General features: G+C 40.3%; 1 pseudogene; it reads right to left on the reverse strand.

Moving 5' to 3' along the window:
- LOC129354657 (desmoglein-2.1-like) overlaps nt 1-27388 on the reverse strand; it is a 31147-nt pseudogene extending 3759 nt beyond the window's left edge.

Consider the following 27388-nt stretch of genomic DNA (forward strand, 5'->3'; position numbering starts at 1 on the left):
ATGACCTCGGCCCACCTGACCAAGAATTCGGATCAGGGCTTTGTAGATCTGCTGGACCTCTGTTTGTAAGCTGTGCTGTATCAGCTTCTCCTCCCCAGGCACTTCCTCTTGAGCCCTGCGTGAGGGCAGCATCTGCTCTCCTCTTCATCCCTCAGCTGATCATTCAAGCACCTGATCGCCAAGCAAGTGCTGCAACTCCTATGTGCCTGCTTCCAGCTGCTTTTGAATAAAGTTGTCATTTTCAAGACAATTTCAGAAATCCTGTCCTCTGTGAATCAATTCTGATGATGATTGAGTTTGATGCGCTAAACTCCATCATCAAGGTTAAACTCACAGTTCTTAGAAAAAGCCATTTCCAGCAGATTTTTAAGTGTTTTTATTAATAAATTATTTCTTTGACACCTTGTAAATCAGTCTATTTTTATTTAGCAAAAATATTTCTTACCAAAATTTATTTGCTGTATTCCTTGAATCTGCCTGTTGCCTTTGTATTTGTTCATGTAATATTAGTTTTCTGATACAAAGAGATCTGTTGAAATTGAACCAAACTTACACATCAATAAGAACAAAGCTGTTACGATTGGACCAGTGGCACGTCTAGAAAAGTCAGATGAACGGGCAACTCCCCGAGAAGCCTTTGACCTGCAGTCTTCTTTTCCCACACAGGTACAGACATCCACAGTAAACACCTGTTCCTCTTCGCAGGACAGACCCTGAGCATCTTTCACCTCTACTTGCAGTTCATATCTGCCAGGCCACAGTGCTTTGGCTGAATGAAGAGCAGCTGTTGTATCTGGAGACAAGAATGTCAAAACATAGTTTTTTCTTTTGATTTTCACACTTCTACCACCAAGTTCAATCACAAAGTTATGTCATTTCACCTAAAACAGTAACCTACTTGGTAAGAGAGAAACTATAGTATGGATCAGTACTCGATCCATAATATAGTTATACATGTAGTATGTATGACAAACTACAAGAAAATATATTTCTAACAGAGTTAGTATTTATTTTCATTTCAGTTCTTTGCCAGTACTTATTAAGTTAATGGCGTCAAGTTTTGGCCAAATGTTTTTTTATGCATGGAACATTTATGTGCTGACTCCATCATTATGTTTTATTAGGCCCGAGCAGCAAAGCGCTGCGAAGGCCTATTGTTTTTTTTTTCCTACTGTTTCTTATTATTACGATTCTCCCTCCAAATGAATTGGCTTTTTGGGGGCTTTATCATATTCAAAAACTCACCAAACTTGGCGGAGGCCTTAAGCCTGTTTCAAATTTACGTATTTTAAAGTCGACGCAACAATTGCAAAAGAAATGGCTCAATAGCGCCACCTAGAAATTTTCAAAGGACCTTTTGCTATTCACTTACTTCATCGTAGAGACATGAAATTTGGTACACTTGTAGAGCTCCCCAAGACGCTCAAATTTACAATTAATGTCATAGTGCAAGTATCACAGGAAGTCAGCCATTTTGGATTGAAGGTCCAATTTTGAGGCCATTTTTGCCGTTTACAGCCTTCGTATTTGATCGAACTTCTCCTAGGGATTTTGATTGATCGGCTTCAAACTCGGTCAGTCTGTTCATAAGGCATGTCCCATCTAAAGTTATCAAAACGGTGAGTTTTGAGTATGCTGAAGGGGATTAGCAGGGGTCAAAGTTCACCTACTCGCCATAAAAAATAAACTGCTATATCTCCTACACAGAAACTCACAGACGCACCAAAGTTTCTGTGATTGATCATCATCGGGTCTCCTACAACATCCTATGGTCAAGTGATGACATCACTTAGGCCACGCCCCCTGAGAACAGGAAGTGTCATGTTTTACTGTGAAAGGTTGCTATCTGACCTCATCAACATGAAACTGTGCCCAGACACAGAAGACATGTTGGTGTGTTGAGGATTCTAATCCCGACCAGATTCGATGGAGCAGGTGGGCGTGGTGGCGTGGCGAAGTGACCTCTAACGCCATCGCAATACGTTTGGCTCTCAATTCCACATTTTCGGGCCCAGCTGCTCCAAACTCACAAGGATGGACAGTCATCTACTCCTGGACAGGAATCCATCACAATATTTGGTGGGCGTGGCCTAATTTCTCTATAGCGCCCTAGAAAACTTTAAATGATCAGCCCCAAGCCATGCTTTAACCTACAATTACGAAACTTTGTACACGTGTGTACCTTGTCAGGACTTACAAAAAAGTCTCTTGGAGCAATGGTCTAAACCCCACAGGAAGTCGGCCATTTTAGATTGAAGTTCAGATTTTGACCCATTTTTGCCGTTTACAGCCTTCGTATTTGATCGAACTCCTCCCAGGGATTTCGATTGATCGGCTTCAAACTCGGTCAGTCTGTTCATAAGGCATGTCCCATCTAAAGTTATCAAAACGGTGAGTTTTTGAGTATGCTGAAGGGGGTTTAGCAGGGGTCAAAGTTCAGCTACTCGCCGTAAAAAAATAAACTGCTATATCTCCTTCACAGAAATTCACAGAGGCACCAAAGTTTCTGTGATTGATCATCATCGGGTGTCCTACAAGACCCTATGGTCGAATGATGACATGACTTAGGCCACGCCCCCTGAGAACAGGAAGTGTAATGTTTTACTGTGAAAAGTTGCTATCTGACCCCTTTGACCTCATCAATATGAAACTGTGACCAGACACTGAAGACATGTTGGTGTATTGAGGATTCCAACCCCGACCAGCTACGATGGAGCAGCTGGGCGTGACGGCATGGCGAAGTGACCTGTAACGCCATCGCCATACGTTTGGCTCTCAATTCCATATTTTTGGGCCCAGCTGCTCCAAACTCACAAGGATGGATTCCCATCAACTCCCCGACAGGAATCCATCACAATATTTGGTGGGCGTGGCCTAATTTCTCTCTAGCGCCCCCTAGAAAACAGCAGCCCATAGGTTATGTTATGTTATTAATTATTTAAATATACATTATTTTTTTTTATATATATATAAGTTTATTTTGTGGGTTACAGTACAAACATTCATTCATTTTTGCCAGAAATAATACAAAGAAAGTCATTCAGCAAAACTTATGACAGCGAAGTAAGACACTGGGATCAGTGTTGATGGAGTACCACTGGCGCCTTGTGGCAAATACTGGTACTGCTGGTGCAATACCAGTATTTCGCCAGCAGGAGGCAGTGGTACTCCATCCCTGGAGTGCATATGATCGGCTCTAAATGACACGTGGATCATCGGACTAGCAACAAATTGGATACGTATGACCTTTGTTGACCTCTAAAGAGCAAAACAGCATTGAAATGTATTTTGACTCCACTGCACCCCCTACATTAATGCGCCAGCTATATTTCCTCGCTAAACCAATGAATCTATACCACATTTTTTTGCATCGTGAAGGATCGCCGCCGAACGCATCGATGCGTACCGCCTGGTGGACGGGCGCGGAAACTGCGCAACAACTTCTGTCTTAGCACGTGCGCAGCAGCATTGATGGAAACTGAGCAACAGCTTCCGCGGTGCGGGCGGAGGAGCTGAAAACTGCGTGAGAGCTTCTGTGGTGGTTGGCGTGAGGCGGCGGTTGCTAGTACCCCGCGGTGGCAATAGGCCGGAGCGGCGCTTGGCTGCGAGGGCCGTTCGAGGCTGCTTGCAGCTTTAATTTAGTTTCCAATTTTATATTGGCCACCTAGTGGCCATTGTTTGTATAGTTAATTTGGCCAGTCAGGCGGAACTCGTCCAGCGGTACGCATGGTGTTATCCACTGCTAAGACACGTTTGTCCCTTGGACACAATTTGTCTGTAAGTTCATTTTATTTTTTGTCATTACAATATTGTGTTACATTTTATAATAAGTTTAACGCTATATTGTGAGCTAATTGGGAGTCATTTGTTTGCTGTAATCTAGTTGTTTTCTGTATCTTGTCTGTGGTTGATGTGTACTTTTGTGCTTTGTTACAGTTTTACAAAGAAAAAGAAAAAGAAAGAGGAAAAATAAAAACAAAGCAGAGTTGCAAAATAAAACAAGAAAACTCTGAAGGACTGGATTATTTTCAACTCAACGACCTTCGAAGTGTTAGCTAGCTGTCTAGCTTTGTAAGAGTTACACATCGTGAGGGCAGCTTATGTTCTAATGTGATGACAATTGTTAATTAGGCTCATCTGAATGAATTGCAAGACTAATGGAATAAACAGATAGTGTTATGTAAGGCCTTCTGCAAAATATTAAGCATGATTTAGGCTCGTTTTGCAACAAGCAGAAGTGAGCACCGTGCAATTTATGTTTTTCAAAATATTCAAGAGTTAAAGCAGCAGTATTTAACTTTTATTTAAAAAATTTAAAACTGTCACTATGTTGTAAAAAGATAAAGCTCATCCACTGAAATATAGTGTAGTATATAATTTATATCTGTATGCATTTTCTTGATGATTTGACACACATTTTTTGTTTATGTTATTTTCTAAATAAATATTTTCCTTTCACTTACCATTGATGACTTCTATTTCCCAGTTGCCTCGAGTACCCTCTGGTATAATTTGAAAAGTGAATGGAGCAGCATTTGGACTGACATCTTCATCAAATGCAGTAACATACACAGTCTTTTTATTAGAGCATAGACTGCTGTAAGTAGTGGTCAAAGTGGGACAGTGGTCATTGGAGTCAGTGACCTGAATGGCTATTGTTCCAGTGGCTGTCTTTGCTGGCATGTCTGTGGATGACAAGAGCTTAGTGTAATATTACAAAGAAGAACTGATCACTGTTCAAGACTTGTTTTCAGCATTTTGTACACAATGTTCCACTTCTCTTTATAACAACTTAACATATGATGAACAAAGCAAATAGCATCAGTAATATGTTGAGAACTGACTGTGCTGTCCATCGACACAAGCAAGATCTTGGACTTCAATGGATCTCTGCAACATAAGTGTCAATCTAGTTTTCAAGATACTTATTTAATTTGCATGAAATGAAATAAAATTCCACTTAAAGGAAATGTATTTCTTCATGTATCTTTTTACCAAATAGATGCAATAGATCCTTTCAAAAAAGTCACATTAAGGGAAAAATAATATTAGTCGATTTAGGAATCCGTACCCTTATCCCTTTCCAGTAGCAGCACAAATAACTCATAGTGTTCAGTTAAAAACACAGTACAGCAAAATGAACAGGCACAAGCATTTTGTTTTTGCTCTGTTTGTGACACTGAAATGTTTAAAGAGTTGTATATTAGACAAGATGAAGAGTAAATACAAACTTGTCATTCATTTCTCTCTCTTATTATTTTATGAACCCTAACCTTAGCTGTTGCACATAAGCTCTACAGAGGCACATATGGATCTTGCATTTGGCTTATTCTGTGACTTCCTGAATCAGGTGATTTTGGTAGGGTGGTCATATGATTCACAACTGTCCCATGATTTCTCCATTACGAATAATGACATTTCTTTCTGGATGCCTTTATTTTACCAGATAAATTCAATGTTTTAGAATCAGTTCTCATTTAAAAACATGACCTCAAACACATTATGGCTCACTGAATGTCTTAAATAGGGATGAGATGCTCACTAGGTCAACTCCTTGGCGCTTATACTCTTATTGGTTCCCGTATGTGTGATGCACATTGCTTTCAGACAAATGAATTGAAAGATTTAAAGGAGTGTGCATAAGACTGAAATGACACTGCCATAGACATACCACTTGATAAGAACATGAAGGAGTCTTCATGAATATTTGTGACTGTTATTCAAAAAATAATGACACATTTAATGCAAAGTTAAAATATGTTTCTTATAACAACTTGACATTAACCAAAACCAAAATGTTTCTGCAAACAGTAACCAAGAAATTATAATCTGTCATAAATATGTGTGTTAACTTGTTGTTAACGTGTATTAATTAGCTAACTTTAATAAGTTATGTAGCTTAATGTGTTAATAGGAAATTACTCTGTCATTTGTTAGTCTTAATTTTCTTCATCGAATTAATCCTACTGTATTCTAGCAGGATGTCTACAAAGCACTTGCATTTGAATCATGACTTTCAAGGATCCGTTTTGAGTAGTGCAATGCACATCTTCACTTGTGAAAGGGAGCAGTGCACCAGCTGGAATACAATCTGCTGAAAGTAAAAGGAAGCAGAAGTAATTGATATTCTTGATCCCATTAGAGATTAGGGTGAACAGAAAATGGATGGATAGAAGAAGTAATTGATCTAATTAAGTTTAGATAAAAAAAAAGAAAACAAAAGAAAATATTGCCTTTATTTCTTTTTGCAGGTGAAGTTAGTTTTCAGCAAGTTAAGCTAAAGCTGGCATGCTCTAAGTTAATGTTAGCTAAATGTGGCCACCTCTGTTATGGTAAGAACCTTAATCTTAAGCATATTTTTCCCGTTATTCTTTAACGTTCCCAATTTTCCTGAACTCATCATCTCCTCTGCTGTTTTGTAGTGAGCTGACCCCTCCGTCAGCCCCACCTGCAGATTCTTTCCCCTCCATTCTACATTATTCATCTCTGTATTAAAAAAACAATCTTTAACTGATTCCCTGTTTCTCCTGTGGTTCTATGCATGTGGGCTAAGAAAATAGATCCCATCATGACAGTTATCTGGCCAATTGCAGATTACAAACCTTTTAGAGTCAACAGTGGTTGACTCTAAATAAGATTGGCTTCACATGTAAAAATCGAGCGATCACCATTCTCCCAAAACAAAGGAAATCGCCACCCATAAATCGGCTAGTTGATAAATTGGTTCACCCCTATTTATTAGCATTAGTTGACTAAAGCTGGACTAAGACTAAAACAATTCTGACGACCACGACTTAAGCTAAATACAAATTTTCTGTCAAAATTAACCCTGTCAAATACACTATTGAAGACATGCTACAGGAGTGATGGATGTTATCAAGCACAAGCAAAAATCACATTTTTGAACACCTTCAAAAAGCTGTTTCCAGTAAACAAACACTATGAACAGACCTAACATATCTATTGAGATAATAATAACCGTCACAGAGACTATTTGTTTGGGTAGTACAGGCATTATGCTCCTGAGCATATCCATATGCCAGGAACACATCAAATGCCTAACTGAAGCGCCATTAATATGATGCAGTTTGATGCATTGGCGCTATAAAAACAAACAAAAAAGTGACAGTCGCCACAGGCTGACCACCGTCCCACTAATGCACCATGCAACCGAGGAACATATCCATTAATGTTCCTCGGTGCAGATAGAGTTTATGTATGTGGACCAGTGCCTGTGAACACACACTCCACAAATAACTCTTTGTTCACAAATATATATCATCCTCACTGCATACACAGCACACTCCTCTGAAAGCGTAACTGTACATTAGAGTTGCAGTTTGCGCAAGCAGAGCAGGCAGTGTGGCGACTTTTAAACTTGACTTTGTTTTCCTCGCCAGGGAAGAGGTCAAGTAGAGCCTGGCGGCCCACTAGGCTTTTAATACACTGGGGGAAAACATGGAATTGTTATAAATTTACACAAGCAAGGTTGGTTTATCACAGTGTTATGCAGGTTTAGGTTTCTAAATAACTGAAACCGTAATTAAAAAACTGGTTGCTTTTGCAAGAAACAAAATGAAGGAAATCTGTGAGGGAGGAGATTATTTAAAAACAAAATATGTTATCATAAAGATATATACAGTCATTTTGATAATAATATTTACCTTTGATATTGCCAAAATTTTGGCAATATAGGTACCATTCACTAAGAAGGGTGACTCTCTGTCTGGTTGTTTGTTGAGTTTAATTTCCGCTGTCTCTTCATCAATAGTAAACCAGTTATCTGGATCATAAGCTTTGGCATAGCTGTAAGAAAATGAACAACAAAATAAGTTTTCTTAATTAGAAAAGCATGGCTTAGAACAATAGTGAGATAATGTTTGCACTTTCTTGCAAGTTCTAGTTGAGTTTCTGTGATACACTAACATGGCAGCATTTCCAAACTCAGCTTGTTTGAGACAAGCCAAATTCACAAGAAGTGACCTTGAGGCTTTACTGAATCCCATGAATAGGTTAACATTATTCAATTTTCCTCTGCCGTTTTATTTAAAAAAAAAAAGGAAAAAAGAATAAGACTGTAGATCTACTTTAAACAGTCAGTCTGGAGTTTCAAAAGCTGTAGAAATCCCTTCAGTTATGCAGCTATAGAAGTTCTAATCAGATATATCTAAGAACTAACAAGGTGATAGGCTGGTTTTACTGATTACTTGTTCACAGGTAAGTAAAACAAGAATGGACAGACAAATATATGTGTGTTAAAGGTTGTTTGCTACAAGGTTCTGACTGACACCACATTTTGCCTCTCAACTGCTAACACAGTCAGTAATGTCTGAAAGCAGGAGCCCTGTCCTGCCTTTGATTACAATCAGTTCTTGGTTGAATTCTTAAGTGATGTGTTTGCTTGTTGAAATCAAGGTACATGTCATCAGGTTTGAATGGTAGTATTACAGTGATGGTGGCTGTGGATAAATTGACTAACCTGACATCATCAGCTACTTTTCCAGTATCTGGATCAACTGCTGGGAACAAAGTAATCACACCATCTGTTGGTGCCTCATTTGGATCCTCGGATACAGGGACTTTCTTGGTGTCAGGTCTAAATGCAGGACCCTCTGGCACATTATTTACAGCTATTTTTATAGGATAGCTTTTTCCTGGTGCTTTTGGCTTAGGCTTGGATTGTGGTCCTGGCCCTGGCTTGAGACCTGGCCTAATGCCTGGCTTAAGGCCCACACCAACTCCAGGTCCAACAGGCTTAAGTCCAACTCCAGGTCCAGCTCCTCCCTGTGGTTTAACTCCTGCATCCAGTCCTGCATCCAGTCCTGCATCCAGTCCTGCATCCAGTCCTGCATTCAGACCTGCCTCTAGAGCCAGATCAGCATCCAAGCCCACATCTAGCCCCAGGTCTACTCCTAAATCAACACCAGCTCCACCTCCGACTCCAGCAGTCAGAGGACCCCCCTCTCCAACCTGAACATCCACATCCATTTTTACTGGGCCACCTTCTACAAAAGGAGCTACATTCTCAATGGTAAGGCCCAGTTCAAGATTCTGTACTTCTTCAAAATCTACTGCCTAATTGGTGCAGATGTTGGAGAAATAGGTTTTAGAAAAAATGAGCAGAAAAAAATGAGAAGAACAAATATGTTAGAGATCAATTGATTACATACACATAGTTATAACTAATTAAAATCCTGACAGACAGGTAGAGAAAAAATACCTTGATCAGCCTTAGGATGCCCTCGTTGGTGTCTTTGTCCGTTTCAATGGAAAATAGGTTATCCTCATTTCCTTGGACAATGGTAAATACAGTCAGCCAGTTGTTTGTGTGTGGAAGATCTTTGTCCAAAGCTTTGATTCTCATCACAACAACATTGTCAACATTTTCATCCACAGAGCCGGCATACTGCCAAACAACCACAACTTTGTTATGAAGAAGTTTGGTTGAATGTATGATTGGGACAACTAATTAATTTTTTTAAAACAAACAGGATTGACCAAATGACACACAACAAATCCCAATGCAATGACAAACCATTAAAATCATTTACAAAACACAATAAAAAAGACACATATAAACATGGAACATAGCAAGATGTCAGCGATACTAGATACTAATAGATACACTTCTTTAAAAGCTAGAACTATAAACTGAAATAAATTTGATGCATATAAATAAAAGTGACATTGGGTCAAGGCAGGCAGGTGAGGCTCTAAGATAATTTATATTTCCATTTTCACCCTGTGGTTTGTACTATAAAGTACCTATTTTCATTTAGCTTGACCAATTCTATGATTTTTTTTCTTGGAAATCGCTGAATTTTTTTGATTCCCCATTCAAATGCTAAGCGCAGCTGGCGAGGCAGCAGTGATCTCAGCCTCACCTGGGACTGCCAACCTCTGGCTAACTGCACTGGCTGCCTCTCTATGGGAGCATGCTCCTCCTGTCTGTATGTTGCCAATAAAATGCTTAGAAAACATTTAGTATATGAACTGATTTTCTATCATTTAGTTCATGTATATAATGTACAGTGTTTTTTGTCACCAAAAGTGTGTAACGTGTTTTGTGTGCTTAGGAGCGATTATAAACGACAGAGAACAGATTCAAGGTGAGACAGGCAGTTCTCCTGCCTCATGGCAGGGGGCGCTCATGATCCCAGACATTGTGACTGCACAACCACAGAGTAAGAGTCAGTGAGCAAGTCATATTGTAAATAAGTGATGCTACACGCAACAAATCTACATCTACTAAACACTTGTGATTGTTTAACACACTTTTTGAGAGATGTTTTATACTTTCATCAGCAGAAGTAGGGAGTATATGAAATAGGTTATATTTCATACTAAAACTAAAACAAGAGTTGTATGTTTCTTGCTGCACAAAGTCAATAACTCATTTTATTTGGTCTGGTTTAGATTAAAAAAATATTTGTTACCTCTGATTTTTCTAGAGTGGGGATGTTGTCATTGATATCTGTGACTTGAATTTCCACAGTTCCTGTCCCTGTTTTCCCTGATGGTGCACCTCCCATATCAGTTCCTTTAACAATGAGCTTGTAGAAGTCATTAGTCTGTCAGAAAAACACAGAACATGAAATGCATGACCACAAAAAAAAAAAAAAAAGCTGAACAGATCAAGAAAAGGTCAAATGTTGGATTATCTGGTGGTGGGAAAGCTTAAAACAAAAAATAAAAGTTTACATAGTTTTTATTTGAAACTTTGACAGAACATAAACACTTTATTACGAAAAATAATGAGAAAATATTATTTATTTACCAAAATGTTTCCAAAAGGTTTATGATGTCGATCATAGAGATTGATCATGACTTGGAGTCAGCATAAGTATTGCTTTACACATCTACTTGTTAGGAATACGGTTATAGAAGTTTTCAGACTATACTGTTTTAAAACATGAAGTTGAAGCAAAGGTACAATTGTGTTTCACAAAGTGAAAAGTAAATGTTACCTCTCTGTCCAGAGTGGGCTCTTTAACAAATAATTTTCCCGTCTTTTTCTCTATAGTGAACATGTGACCAGCTGGTTCTTGACTGATAATGGTGTAGGCGATTTCTGAATTTATTGTTTCAGCCTGATCATCATCCTTAGCTTCGATTTGCATAACAAATGTTCCTGCAAAGTCACAAATGCACAACAGATTACATGATATAAAATGAGCGTTTTTGGGTGAAGGTAAGACAGGAGAGCAGGGAAGCAAAATTAAACCATGAGAAACCAGAAGAAAGTTAGCAGGTAGATGATCAGTAAAGAGTATTCAAAAGTTAATCAGAGACCAGAGAGCACACTGAAATATGTGTTTTGTAGTAAAGCAAGCATGGTGACGCTAGGCAGTTGGTTTCTACCTAAACTATGAGTTATTCAAACAAGCTTCCAATTTAACAAATAAAACACTTATTTTACTAGAGTTTCATTTAATTTTGTTATTCAGCATAATTCTTTAACTTAAACATATTTATCTTATTGCTTTGGTAGAGCTGATTTTTTGGCTGACAAGAGTAACCCTTTTTCCATTTCCGTAGGTAGACAGGAAAGAGAGTAGATACAAGGAAAGAAGGTACTGAGGTTAGGAATATATATATATATATATATATATATATATATATATATATATATATATATATATATATATATATATGACCTAGTTGTCCATCTCTCTCCAGAGTAAGAAGAACTGACCCAGATGAACGAATTACCTCCTTTGCTTGCCTCTGTGACGTTGCCTTTATGGAGAACAAAAGAAGGGGCATTATCATTTTCATCCACTACAGTAACAGTCAGGGGAATGTTTTCCTCTGCTGATTTTCCATCCTTGAATTTAGCAACCCCTGTTAGCTGCAGGAAACAGAACACAGGACAGAATTAGTCCTTGTGCTTCTGGCCCTGCAAAACAGAACTTCAGAATGAGTTAAGCATTAGTGTTTCTGTTGTTAAATGTATTATTTCAGGATCTTCTTTCATCTTTTCTTTCTTTCTCTCTTTCTTTCACACTGCATGCTGGGAGTTGGTGGACGAGCTTGTGGTAGGTGGACTGAGAGATTGATAATTTCTAACTTTGCTTTCTCACCTCTTTTTGGTTTATGATGGGTATTGTTCTTTAAACATTGTGGTTGTGGAGTTAGAGTAAGTGAACTTGGTTCACTTACCCGGCATTTTGGCCTCTTGACACAAAATGCCGGAAATACTGTATATTTGACCAAACTTACGAGACAACATGGGTTAAAGATCATACCTAATAGTTCCTCTATGACAGTGGAGGAATGTAGTTTGGCGGTGGGAGAAGTTGTGGGCTGTAGCAGCATTAAATCTGCTGTTCGGATGAATAGCGCGGTGATCATTTTTGTTGACAGCGTGCAGAAAGCAAACAAAGTGATTGAAAAAGGCATTGTTGTTTTCCCCATTGAGTACTCCAGCTAAAAAGTCACAATTGCAAATATACCTCCGTTCATCAGTGATGAATTGTTGTCCAGAGAATTGTCGTGGCATGGGAAAATTGTTTCCCCGATCAGAAACATGCCGTCAGGTTGTCGCAGTTAAAGCACATTGTTTCACATAGAAGACAGGTCCTTATGATTCTGAATAAAAGGAATGAAGACCTTAACTTTGTTCTTAGTGTGCGAGTGGACAAGTTTGAAGCACTCTGAGTGCTTGAGTTTTGCTTGCGGGGAAGTTGGTCACTTGGTTTGAGCATGTCCTGGAAAAAAATCCCTCTCCTGATATTTCGTCGTAAACTCCAGATAAAGAAAGCGACAAATTGCTGAATTAAGTTGAGGCTACAAGTTCAGGGAGCGCAGTGACAAAAGAAATAGAAGAGCAAATATGTGAGAAAAATGCTGACAGTGAAAAAGATGTGCATGAGACATATGTGCCAGAAGATGGAGAGCAATTCTTGAAAAATCAAACAGTGAATGATTCACAGGAAAGGCAGGAAGATGATAGTGAAGAGAGACAGAGTCAGAGTTTACTAAAGTCTCTTCAGAAGAAAACAAATTCAGAAGAAATAAAGGATGATGGAAATTTCTAAAAAAAAAAAAAAAATAAGGAAATTTTCTGAAAGTCTTTTTGGTTCTCAAACTGAAAATGATGAAAGACATACAGAATCAGAACGTTCAGGAAAAATTCTAGAGTCAGATAGTAATATGGATGTAGAGGAAGGTGAAAGTTGGACTGAGGATAGTCTGGCCTCATCTTGCGATTCCTTTGTTCAAAGTCAACAAAGGAAATGTTATGGTGTGCTAAATGTCAAGCATTTTTTAAAAGTTACTAAGAATATAAAAAATGTCAAAGTAGAAACTTTTTTAGAGCATGTGAGATCTCAGTTGAACAATAAAAGAAAAGGGGGAAATAATGATGAAGAAGTTTAAGGTTTAAAAAATTGATCGGAAAATTTTAGCAAGAATTCAACAACGATGATGAGTTTGAAATTTAAATGTCTGTATTTTCTTTTAGTGTTTCTTCTCATCTTTGGTAATGAGCCACTTCAGAGTTTCTACATTAAATCTGAATGGAGTCAGAGATGTGAAGAAGAGAATCAGTGTGTTTGAATTCATGAATTTGGAAAATATAAATGTGTTAAGAAACACAGTGATTGTTTCAATGAGACAGATGGGAGGAGAGATTATTTTGAGTCATTTAAACCAGGCCAGTGGGGGAGTTGCAGTTCTGTTTTTGAACATTTTTTACCTGTGTGTTATCAGTTTGAGGAAGTAATTAAGGGTAGATTAATGGTGGTGAAAGCAAAATATGAGTGTTTTAATATTGTTTTTGTAAATGTTTAAGCTCCAGATGCAAGAATAGGGAGGATTCGTTTGTCAGATGAACTTGTTTAGAGTAAGTGTGACATGGAAGATTTTCTTTATTGGGGTGGGGATTTTAACTGTACGGAAAATGATCAGTTGGATAGGAATCACTTTGAACCTCATCCAGCTTTGACAATGTTGTTAAAACATTTGACTGATTAATTTTCTTTGGTTGATATGTGGAGAGAAATGCACAATCAGAAAATACAATATACAAGGCCTAGATACACAGATAATTCATTTTCTGCAGCTAGGTTGGATAGAATATATAGTTTTAGACCTAACTTTGGAATTTTTCAAAACTGTAATACCCATCCTGTAAGTTTTTCGGATCATGCTTTGGTTCTTTGTAGTGTGTTTATTGGCAATATCAAGCATAAATCTGCTTATTGGTGTTTTAGCACTGCTTTGTTGTTACATACTAATTTTAAGGAGACATTTATGTCACTCTGGAGAGTGGACAAATCTAGACAAGAGGATTTTGCATCTTTAGGGCAGTGTTGGGATTGTGGGAAAAGTGAAATTAAAGAACTATGTCAACAGCACACTGTCAATGGTTCATCTAGTTTAACCAGGTCTATTAGAGATCTGGAGATTGAAGTAGTGGAGTTCCAGGCTTCTGCACAAATCACAGGAGTTCGAGGTCATTTTGAGAACCTCAAGTCAAATTTGCTGCTTTGGCTGATTTGCTGGGCTCAAGAACACAGGGACCGCTGGTTCGACACAGATTTCAAAAAGTTGCTTTAATGGATGCTCCAACAAAGTTTTTCTTCTCATTGGAAAAAAAGCAAGGACAGTGCAAGTTTATGCATGGTTTAAAATCAACTGCCAATGTTCTTTTGAAGGTGACAGAAGGTGACATCAGGCAGAGAGCAGCAGATTTCTATGCAGATCTGTACAGCTCTGAATACATCGAGGATGAAGACAGTTTCAACAACTTCTGCAGTGATCTTCCAAGAGTTTTTGTGGATTTTGCCAAGGAGTTGGGGGAGCCTATGACTCTGGAGGAGATTCATGCTGCACTGCAAAGTATGGAAGGAGGGAAAGCACCTGGCATTGATGGTCTTCCCAGTGAATTTTACAGAGCTTTCTGGTCTCACCTCTGTGTTGACCTCTTGGAGGTTTTTGAGGAGAGTTTTGCTGAAGGTTTTCACCACATAGCTACAGGAGAGCAGTTCTCACACTGCTACCAAAAAAGGTGATCTACTTTAAAAATTGGTGACCTGTTTCTCTATAAACAGACTATAAACTGTTGTCAAAGGTGCTGGCAAACAGCCTGAAAAAGGTGATGAGATATTTTGGACGTCTCCAGATCATTGGGATGTAATGCTGGTTTTGTTGGACCAGGAAAAGACCCCGATGACAACCAAGTACTTTGGATTCTGTGTTCCCTTGCCCAGACGCAGGTCTCCACTCTGGAGCCAGGCCTGGAGGTGGGATATGATGGCAAGCGCTTGGTGACCGGGCTTTTACCCATGGAGCCCAGAAGAGGAAACATGGCCCCCTCTCCCAGGGGCCCACCACCTGCGAGAGGGGCCAAAGGGGTCAGGTGTGATGTGAAGATGGGAGGCAGCCGAGGGAGGGGGCCCTGGCAGTCTGATCCTAGGTTGCAGAAGCTGGCTCTTGGGACGTGGAATGTCACCTCTCTGGTGGGGAAGGAGCCGGAGCTGGTTCCGGCTAGAAATAATCGGTCTCAACTCAACGCATGGCTCTGGTTCTGGAACCAGAATCCTTGAGAGGGGCTGAATATACTTCCACTCTGGAGTTGCCCGTGGTGAGAGGCGTTGGGCAGGAGTGGGCATACTTGTTCACGTCTGTACATTGGGATTTACCCCGGTAAATGAGAGAGTAGCCTCCCTCTGCCTATGGGTCGGGGGACGGGTTCTGACTGTTTGTGCTTACGGGACAAACAACAAGTCAGATTACCGACCCTTCTTGGAGTCCTTAGAGGAGGGGTGTCAAACTCTAGTCCTCGAGGGCTGATGTCCTGCAACTTTTAGATGTGCCTCTGCTGCGCCACACCTGAATAGAATAATTTGGTCATTAGCAAGGCTCTGGAGAACTGATCTAAATCAGGAGAAGGTAATTAAGCCGTTTCATCCCAGTGTTTTGTACCTGTGGCACATCTAAAAACTGCAGGACAGTGGCCCTCGAGGACTGGAGTCTGACACCCCTGCCTTAGAGGGGGTCCTGGAGAGTGCCCCTCCTGGGGTCTCCCTCGTTCTGCTGGGGGACTCAACGCTCACGTGGGCGATGACAATGAGACCTGAAGGGGTGTGGTTGGGAGGAATGACCCCCAAATGTGAATGCAAGTGGTGTTCTATTGTTGGACTTCTGTGCTCGTGTGAAGTAAAAATGGTGTCATTATTTCTTTTAAGAAATTTATTTATTTCTTTAGTCATTTAACACTAGTATTATTTAGTCTGTTAAACCATGTAGGTCAAGGAGTCTTTAAAGAATCAGTTAGATAGGTTTCCTTTTGACCTCTCTTGGAAAAGTTTCAGTAGGTTGTCAGTAACTAAAATCAGGCGCCAGTGTTTCTTAACAGATAACAATAAACAGGTTTGGTAATTGTAGTGAGATGGAATAAACCCTAAAGCTTAACAAATTCCACCATTAAAATGTCACAAGCTAAGGCTACGTGCTGAGTGAACGTACAAAGTCTGATAATGTTCTTGTTATGCAGAATTGTTCCATTAGTAAACCTGATTTTTGGAAACGCACCTATTTTTGAACAAAGATGTTTATCATCTGAACAATTAACTTACCCTAAGAATGGATGTTGCATTCTCTCTATACCCTGTGAAGAGTGACTGTGCATTAACCTGTTCGACTGGCTCTGTGCCAGTGAGTGACCACATTGTATAGAGAGTGCTATATATTGTGAGAGCTTGCAGCTCCAAATCATAACTCATTGTAGGTACAGCTGTTGTGCTGTGGTTACCGTGTGTTCTCCGTTTGCAAACGACTGAAATAAAGATTTTGCTCTTTGCCATTTGCCAGAGTCTCAAGCCTGATCTGTTACTACAGATTAGATATTGTTTTTTTTCCACACTCGTCAGGGATTGTCCATAACAAACACCATGTTTAAGCATAAGGGCGTCTATATGTGCACTTGGCACCAGGACACCTATAGGCTGCAGTTCGATGATAGATTTTGTCATCGTTTCATTGGATTTGCGGCCATATGTCTTGGACTCGGGTGAAGAGAGGTGTGGAGTTGTCCACCGACCACTACCTGGTGAGATGAGTTGGTACTGGTGGTGGGGGAGGATGCCGGTCAGACCTGGCAGGCCCAAACGTGTTATGAGGGTCTGCTGGGAACGCCTGGCGGAATCTTCTGTGAGACAGAGCTTTAACTCCCATCAGAGCTTCAAACACATTACGGGGGAAGTGGGGGACATTGAAACAAGTAGACCATGTTCCGTGCCTCCATTGTCAAGGCGGCTTATCGGAGCTGTGGTTGCCTGTCCTGGCAGCAACCCTTGAACCCGTTGGTGGACACCTTCGGTGAGGGATGCGGTCAGGCTGAAGAAGGAGTCCTATTGGGCCTTTTTGGCCTCTCGGACTCTGGAAGCAGCTGATGGGTACCGGCAGGCGAAGCGGCACAGGTGTGGGAGGAGTTTGGAGAGGCCATGGAAATAGACTTTCGTACGGTTTCGAGGCGGTTCTGGTCCACCATCTGGCGTCTCAGGAGGGGGAAACAATGCAGCACCAACCCTGTTTACAGTGGGGGTGGTGTGCTGCTGACCTCGACTCAGGACGTTGTGGGCCGGTGGGCGGAATACTTCGATATTACCAAGTCGTAATATGTCTTTTACTTTATCAGTTTATGCCGATGATGTTATTATTATTATTAAAAATCATGAAGAAGTGAATAATTTAGGTAGAATTGTTGTTTATTTTGTAATTTGTCAGCTGCTCTTGTCAACTGGGCTAAAAGTGTGGCTCTGGCCATAGGAAGCTGGCTTAGTGGGCTTCCAAAACTTCCAGGTGGTTTAAGATGGAAAAGAGGAGGTTTGAAATATCTTGGTGTATATTTGGGAGATGAAGATACAGAAAAAAAGAACTGGGAGGGGGTGATAGAGAATGTGGAGGGAAGGTTAGAGAAATGGAGACGGTTGATACCGCAGATGTCTTATAGCGGGAGAGTGCTCACGATAAATAATTTAATTGCTTCTTTATTGTGGCACAAGTTATGGTGCTTGGAACCAGCTGCCATATTACTTAACAGAATTCAATCTTGTATGATTAAGGTTTTTTGGGATGACAAACGGTGGGTATCCCAGGCTGTGCTTTTCTTACCCAAAGAGGAAAGTGGACAAGGATTGGTTCATCTAGAGAGCAGAACTGCTGCATTTAGGTTACAGTTTATTCAGAAAGATCTAATGGGGAGCGAAGAGGATGTTTTGTGGAAGCCAATAACAAGTATTGTTTTGAAAAGAGTAGGAGGCTTTGGTTTAAATGTTTCTTTATTTTTGTTAAATTGTTATTTTTGTATGAAATGCCAACATTTTGTCTATTTATTTGTTTATTTAGAGCATGGACAATTTTTGAGTAGAAAAGACTGGAACCAACTGTGTCTTTGTTTAGGCTTCTAGAAGAACCTTTCATTTTTGAGGCACGGTTGGCTTTAGAAGACAGAGCTGAATTGTCAAGAAGACTGCTTCAGAATAAGGTTCTAAAACTAGGACACATTGTGGAGACGGCTGGACCTCCTGGTCCTTCAAAACACAGAGGCGACTGCTTATTCGCTAGGGTTAAAATCATTTCGAGTCATGAGTACTATTTTAGACCTGTGGCTTGGAAAATTCAATCTGGAGAGACTCAGACAGAGAAAGAGAAGCGATTAAAGAGTTTATTAACATGCATGAATTAAAGTCTTTGGCCAGGAGGAGGTCATGGGAAAGCCTTCGGGAGTAAGAAATAATGCTTCGGAGGGGAAACTTATCTTATGCCGTAAAAGCGCAAATTTGAACATGGCGAGGAAGGGGCAAAACAAACTACAGTTACGGGCTATAACGACAGTGCAGGTGCCTTTGGATTTAGAGTGTTTTAGGGATAGGCTATAGTAGTCTGAATGAAACTGAAGATCTGGCAGGTAGAAAGAGTTTATTAGGGGTAGTGAATTCCCCCAAACAAAGGAACCCGTAGAAAGCTAAGAGAAATGAGCTCGAAAGAAGGTACTTGAGATAAGGAGAAAACGAACTCGAGCGGAGGGTATGGAGTAAGCTTTGAAGAATGGGGAGAGTGATAGGTTTACGATCATCGGGATGTGCAGGGAACTGATTAGCGATACCTTTCAAAAGGAGCTTAATGACGTGGTCAGAAAAGAGACTACGAGGGGATGGCTGGTGGAGCTGGGAAAAGAAGTTGATGCCCGCTAAGAGGCTGCGAATATAAGAAGGCTTGACATGAAGATGGACGAAGCAGTGGCTAATAAAAGCAACGACGGTATTGGTGAGAATCGGAAAAAGAGGGATCCCGTGGGACAGGCAGAATTTACTGAATTTTTGCCAGGCGAAGGAGTAGGATTTGAGCGTGGAAGGTGCTAGACCGCTTTTAATGAGATATCTAGCGGATAGAAGCAGAGGTAAGATAGAAGGGGGGGAATTAATTCAGGGTGAGGTCCTCCAAGGGGGGTCCGGAGTCGGGAGAGGGTTGGCTGAAGGACTGAGGCGCCGGAAGATCTGAAATTGAAGACGGGAGAGAGCACCGGCGATAGAGTTAGAATAGCCTGGGACGTGGCGGGAGGTTAAGATGAAATTGTGAATCAGACTGCCAGGTGATAGGACGTAGAAATGGCATAATAGAGCGAGAGGAGGACCGGCCTTGTCGCACATAGCTACGATGCGCTTACGTTCCCATAAGCTTCCCCACAGGCAGCAGGCTGCTGGGATGGGGATGATTTCATTGAAGGCTGAGTACTTGGACCGCGGGAACGAGGGGGGCCACTTTTCTGCAAACCACCTGCCTTGAAAAAAAACACCATAACCTGCTGACGGGGCGGCGTCAGTGTAGAACTGAATAGAAGCGGCAGAGAGAATGATGTCATCGTAAAAGAAAGAGATGCCATTCCAGCGGTTGAGCAGTTTAGACCAAAAGTGAAGATCAGAGCGACAACCGTTATCTAGAGAGACCTGATCTAGCATGGAAGGGACCGAATTTGCTAGGTCGAGCAGCCTGGAGATGAAGGAGCGCCCCTGGGGAATTATACGCATGGCGAAGTTAAGGTGTCGAGCAGGGATAAAAGCTGGATAAGTGCAGTGGATGAAAGGTGGGCTTGAGCTATCTCACGAATACAAGCTAATTTGTTGGCCGGCAGAGAAGCTAACATCTTCTCAGAGTCCCAGGAGAGGCTGAGAAATTCCATCGTGGTAGACGGACCGGCAGTTTTTTCCTCGGAGAGAGGGACACCGACCTGCATGAAATGGTCCTTTAGCTTCTGAAGCGAGTGGGGGGCTGGGAAGGCGGGTTGATAAGGAGGAAATCATCATGGAGGTGAAGCAGGGAGGGAAGCTTGGTGACGTTGAGGAGGATCCAGCAAAGCGCTTTGGATAGCATGTTAAAGAGACCGGGACTGCTCCTACATCCGAAAGTCAGGCGCACAAAGAAATAGAATTTGGCGTCCCACTTAGCGCCTTGCAGGTGCCACTGGGAGGGATGCACCGGCATGATCTTAAAAGCGTCTGTAATGTCAACCAGGCGCCTCGTCCGGTGCTTTTAATAAGCGAGATAGCGTGATCCACCGTGGCCTAAAAAAGGGAGAAGGGAGGCTTCGGGATGAGACTTACTATTCTGTGAGGGCCAGAATGGGGAGCTGAGAGATCTAAGATGAGGCGTTTCTTGCCTGAATATTTCCGGGTAGCAACGCCTAGAGGATTAATGCGAAAAATGGGGAATGGGGGGAGGGGAGTCAAGGGCCAATGATGTGACCCTTGGACAGTTCTTTAGAAAGCAGCTGAGAGAAAGAGACCATGTCTGGCTCACGGAGGGCTGACTGAAGATTGGGAATGACGAGGGAAGGAGTCGGGGGTTGAGGAACACCTATTAGGAGGCCTTGGGAGAGACAGGTGATCAAAAAATTAAAAGGGTTAAAAGGGTTTGACGGACAAAAAACACTCTGGTGGCCGATAGAGCCGCACTGAAAACATGCGGTGGATTGCGTGAGCATAAGAATTTCCATGTCCAGTATGGACAAGTTAAGACACTGACCAGAACGGGACAGGACGGCAGCGGCTTTGGAAGCGAAGGCTTTGTGATACTGATAGAATAATGACAGGCTGTATTGCATGTGCAGGTCGGATTAAAGCCAGAGAGTACAGATGGCGTCTCTAAAAACACTCAGGAATTGCCCGATAGAAAGGTCCTTCGAGAGACGTGGAAAATCGCGGAGAAATCCCCTGACGTAGCGAGGCGTTGATCAACTTCGGGGAGGGTAAGAGGACGGAAGCTAGATTTACGTATTGCCCCTGAAGTATCTTAGCACGAAGTAGCGCACAGAGGCGTGTAGGGCGTGCCTAGAGGGGGTGCGGGACGGGCGGTGGCGAGGGTGGAAGCCGTGAGGGGATCTTGAGGGGCGGGATGAAGAGCAGCGTGAGCGGAAGTGGATGGAGCTGCGGATGGGTTGACGGCGTCTGGAATCCCGCGGTGGAGAAGAGCTGACAGCGAAGATATGGAACGCTGGAGAGAATCCATGGAGGTGATGAGCGTGGACTTAAGGAGGTGAGTCTGAGGAGAAGGAGGAGAAGATTGAGAGCGATGACGTGAAGACGGGCTGGGGGCTTCCGACTTCGGGACTGGAGCGTGAGAGGAAGAACTCGGTGAGGGGGGAGCCGGCTGGGAAGAGGGGGGGCGGCGGACTTGCTGGTTCTCTTCCTGCCAGTAGGAGGGGGTGGAGAGGAGGCTAGCGAAGGAAGTCGCAGAGGAGAATCGCAGGGTGGCAGTAGGGCTGCAAGCGAAGCTACTTGCCGAGACCGTAGGCCAGGGACCTGGAGATGCCTTTGGATCGGAGCAGGGAAGTGGGAGAAGGGGGGGTAGAACGCGAGGTCAGGTGGGTGCTGCGGCGAAATGGGGAAGATGGAGGGGGGACGAGGTCCCGAGATGAGCGGCCGGGGAACCCCGTAGGAAATCGGACTCAATGTCGGACATTTGGAATCGTGCGGCATGAGCTCGGCTGACAAGCAGAGGAATCCTTGGCTGGAGATCCTTTTCAGCTGGGGCTTGAACGATGATAGGATGTGACGTGGCAATCAACGCCGGACCAAGGTCCGGCGTTGATTGGTCAATGGCGATGCATGGCGTGCGCTGATTGGGAGCTGCAGGTGTGGTTAATGAGTCTTCCAAATTGAATTTGCGCCTCGGCTTCATTTGCGCCTCGGCTTCATTTGACTTTGGATGAAAAGCAGATGCTGGTGGACTTTTGTAATGGAGAAGAAATCCCTGATTCTTCAGATCCGTTTCCAGAAATGGGACTGAATATTGATTTCTCAGAATTGACTGGTCCTCTTTTGATTACTCAAGATTTTATTTTTTGTATGTTAAATTGAAAATGTTTGTATAAATTGGCTGTTCAAGGGTTAAATAAGAAACAACTAGGTGGAAGAAGTGATACTGTTTGGAGGGAAAGATTTAAAATCAGAGATAATCAGAAACCAACATGGAAAGTTTTTTCATAAGCCCCCTTGAGTGAAAGGGTCAGCGACCTTTAGTGTTTGGATTTTGCATGGTGCTGTGAGTGTTAACAGTTTTGTTGCTAAATTTAGAAAATATATAAATGAATTATGTCCTTTTTGTGAAAAAACAGAAACTATTTTTTACATATTTCTTGAATGTAAGCGACTTTCACCATTGCTTGTTTTGTTGGAAGATGTTTCTAAAGAATGTGGTGTTTATTGCTCTGAAGTAGTGGAATATGTTAATTTTTCTTATTAGACATGCAACATTTTCCATTTATATTAGTAGAAGAAATAAATGAAATGGGTTTTGGGGGGAAAAAGTTGATAGAATGTTTATTCTGATGATAAAAAATAGTCAAAGCGGAGTTTATGTTTTTTTCAATGAGGAATAACTTAACTAAATATTTATATTTGTGGTGCTTTAATAATGTTGTATGTTCTCTGGTTGATAGAAAACTAGTTTTCAATTCATTGTTTGCGTGAATGTTGAAGTAAACAATGTTTTTTTTTTTAAATAAATATTGTGTTAAAATCAAAAATCAAATCTTTATTTCCTTTATTCTGTCTTTCTCTCTTCCTTTATTTCTTTCTTTCTGGATTAGGGAGAAAGAAAGAAATTCTCTAAACTGGCACTAAACTGGCAATTAAATGCCAATTCAACTGATTTTCATTCAAATGTAATTTGGTGACAGATGTTTGAATCATGAGATATAAATACTAAAGTTAAGTGGATTAGGCCAAAGCAATAATGGGTCATCATGCTTGGTCACTCAGGCATTTTGCACAGCTGAATGGTTGCCAAGGAAGATTAAAGGATTTGTTAAACATGTATGAAAAAAGCTAAGACAACACTCCAAGTATGGTTTTGATGAGAGAACAACATCATGACATTACATAAAGCTCATAAGTCGTTTTTACTTGATTTGGGCCCTTTTAACATTTTCTCAGCATTACTTCTGTTAATGAAGGTGTTCAGTCCATCAGATAAATTATTAGTATGGACACCACCTTGTCAATAATCCACAAAATTTATCTAATTTAATGTATTTCAATTATTTTTATCTTTTTTATATTATTTTATATTACTCTATTATTTGCAAGATTTAAAATTTAATACACATGCACATTATGTACATTTAAAAAAAAGTCATCCTATTCAGTTGCAAATCACTTGGACCAGGTAAGTTATTTCTATTCTAATAACTGCACAGGATTTCTTTCATGTTATAATCTTGTGCATTATAGTTGTATTATTGTTATTGTTTTTGATAAAATAAACTTTTGTCTGATGCTGCTGCTGTTACACCTGACAATAAAAACTGTTTCTATTCTGTTCTATTCTAAAGACTGTTCTAATGTTCTATTAGGTACAAGCCAACCCTAGGATTCTAAAAGTAACCATTATTATCATCATCATTCCTATTCCTACTTGTATCAGTGGTGAAACTAGAGGTAGAGCTAATAGTTGTCATACAGCTTTTAGTAGCTCCACATTTCAAATAAAAAAAACTGGAGATGTTTCCAGTGTTTCTGTTGGACTAATGTAGACAATAAGGACCTACATTGTATGAAGGATATTTTTCCCTGTCCAGAATATCAGTAACTCGTATAAATCCCGTGTTGTGGTCCACCACAAAGAGATTGAAAGGGGGTTTGTCAGCTCCTGCTCCTTTCAGGGAGTATTCCACCTTCAACTCTTTATCTTTGTCAGAGCGAATCTGAAAACAAAACAGACAACATAAGGATCTTAGTCAGTGGGATTCAGAGTATGGGGGAATTTAAAGCCATAAGTCAAGAGCATTGTTTTGTACTCAAAACTTGTAATGCTGGTACTCAAAACTTCTGCTCTCTTTAAAATATTTTTCTGTGTTCTCTCAAATCTTTCTCCTCGTGTTCAAAACTTCTCTCTGCTCAGATCAAATCTCTGCTTGCAAACCTCTTTGCTGGCATTAGGTCTTTTTTTCTGCTCTCTCAAAAAAAGTACCAAAGCGTGGCAACCTCTCAGCCAGAAGAATGAAAGTGTTCTTTCTACTGGGTGCATTTGTTTCATTCCAGTGGGTGTGCCTGGAATGAAACACTACAATGCTATCAATTGTAGCAATCTGCACCACCCACTGATGCATTATGTGATGTTAAGTTTACTTTGATTTATTTGGTTTGCAATGCAAAACATATAGAACCTAAATTTATAAAGCTTTTTCTGACATGTTTCCTTTCGGTTTCTCTCACCACCATGAGTTAGTATGATAATGATAAAAAAGGACCTTTGCAATGTATTCCAGATGGGTGTAGTTATGGTTCTCCTTCAGCTTGGCAGGAGGAAGGATCCATTCTCTTTTTGTTCTTTTCAGTGTTTTTAACCCCTGCTCTTCTACATCAGCACTGATCATCTGAAACCAGAAAACAGATTATTGCGATTAGAAGAAAATAATTGCAATTGAAAAAGTTTGGCTCAGATTTAAACTTGATATCACCTTTATCATTAAAAAAGTTCATTTTAATTGTTATTGACAGCAAAAAACAGTTTTTAAATGTTTCCTTCTCATTGAATATTACATTGCTATTATTGTAATACACTGCTGTTATGTTAAGTTCCATCCAACAGGCTACAATCATACAGGGAGAACTCCAATATGAAGATGTGACTCAGATTTATACGCTGAGCTTTTGATGTTAACATTAAAATAGCAAGATGTTGCTTTTTGATGTGAGAAAAAACTGTAACTTTTTTCACATACTGAAAACAGCATTTCAAAGAGTTTTAACAACAGAACTATGAACCTAATATGAGAAAAGTCTTAATGTTGCCAGTAATCCTCCTGCTTCTGTCACAGAGTCACGCTTTTATTGTCATGTGCACACTCTTCTAAAATCGTAAGAAGAACATGTTTAAAGCAAAATTCATCTTTTATTTTCTCGTTCCTGCTGAACACCAAGCTCACTGGCTTCAAGACCTTTTCAAATTTGTCATTATAAGCAAAAAAGAAGCAAAGATAAAGTTAGAAACATAATAATTCATTTATAACAAAAATAACACCCTTTTTATTGAATGGTTAGTATTTATTTTAAGAAAAGCACTGACATCAAAATATGGACAATGTTATATTTATCAACTTTTTCTTCAAGAAAGATAAAAACTATGACAGGTTATCAGTCCATCAGGGAGAGAACACTGAGACAAAGACAGCTAGTTTTGGACTCACCAACACACTCCTAAAACAATTTACAGTTACCTAATAATTTCCCTTGAAACTTTTAGACTTGACTTTAGATGTTAGACTTCTTTATTATTCATTAAGCTTACATAAAATGGAAAATTTGCTCTGGTAATGGCACACAACACAAACACACATCACAGTCAGCACAATGAGGAATAAAATAATAAATGTATGTATAGATGGTAAGATAAAATCTGTGAAATCAAATCATATTACTCCACCCATGTCACTCAGTTGAATATTAAAAGCCATTTAAAATTTACCATACTGCTGCTAAGAAGAGCACACAGAACTTTCTTCACTGAGTTACGGTGCACTGTGTTACTGTGTGAAATTAAAAATCAGTAAAAATACTACTAGCAGACTTTTAGGGAGCACATAAACTTATCTATTCTCAGTCACTATAATCAATTCTTTGTTTAGAATAGCCAAGCTGATGGAACAAATGACCGCTTGTAGCCATTCTTCCTTGCCATTGGGACTTTTAAGTCTATGTCCAGATGGAAAAGCACAGGGAAGAGGGTGAGTAGGGTCCAGATGGACTTGATGTGCCTTTTTTGTTAGGGCCTGCATGTACTAATGTGAAAGTTGCAGTTTAAGTCCAATAATCTTTCCAGCCTGGTTGATGATCTGTCCCAGCTTGTTCTTTTGTTTTTAAACTGCAGGAGGAAGAAATCATTCTGAATACATTTGTACAAATGGAGAGGATCTCGAAGTTTGCAGCAAAGGCCTTAGCTGTGTGTAGTTAGCCACAATCTAACTTGGACTGTGCTACCATCAAAAGTATGAGTATGGCAATACTTTTAGCTACAGTCTAAAAGTATGAGTATGGAGACAGCAGAGCTCGCAGCTATTCACATAAAAACCAGATGATTGCTCCACTAAGAGCCTGCTGCTGTTGGAGCAACTTGTGTTCCAGGTCTGTTCTGTACCACAGCTTTAGAAACAGCTCACGACTTTTAAAGCTAATATTCTCACTGATTAAAGTTGTACATTACCTTGAGCTTGTTTTTCTCAGTTTACTATTTAAGGTGTAGAATGCTTCATATCCTCAGCATAGACTTCATACATATTATAGTGGTAAGATCAAAGGACAACGTTGCCTTTTCCCATTTACTAAAGTGTTTTAATTTTTGCATATTTGAAAAAAGAAACATTAAGAAATGGAATGATTGTTCATAAATTGCAGCATTAAAATAAGTCTAAATGACCCAAGAAAGAAAAATACCATCCCCCAAGGTGTGTAAGGACTAAGTTATCCTTACACACCTGTTTGTCATATATTGCGGATTCCTACACAGCAAGTCGTTCATTCATCTCACCAGAAAATCCATAATATAGATATAAATATAGATATAGCTCTACAAGTCAATATAGACCAGACTGTCTATATAAATGTGGGATGCATGAATCTAGTCAGCTGAAACATAAAGTTATGATTTGTTACAGACAATATAAAACTGTAGCAAGTCAGTTTCTCAAACTAAAAATATAAAATGACTGGATTATTTACTCACCGAGAACATCACTGTGAAGAGGATCAGTTTCACTTCTGGAGAAGACAGCGCAGCCATGTGCACCGATGAGTCAGAGCTATCTGTGTAAACTATCTTTACACAGCAGCTCCAGAAATGGCTGCTAATCCTGTGCTCTTCTTTAAAAGCTATCACTTTTATG

The sequence above is a fragment of the Poeciliopsis prolifica genome, unplaced genomic scaffold (genome assembly GCF_027474105.1).
Source record: "Poeciliopsis prolifica strain line A6 unplaced genomic scaffold, Auburn_PproV2 SCAFFOLD115, whole genome shotgun sequence".
In the NCBI taxonomy this organism is placed as follows: domain Eukaryota; kingdom Metazoa; phylum Chordata; class Actinopteri; order Cyprinodontiformes; family Poeciliidae; genus Poeciliopsis; species Poeciliopsis prolifica.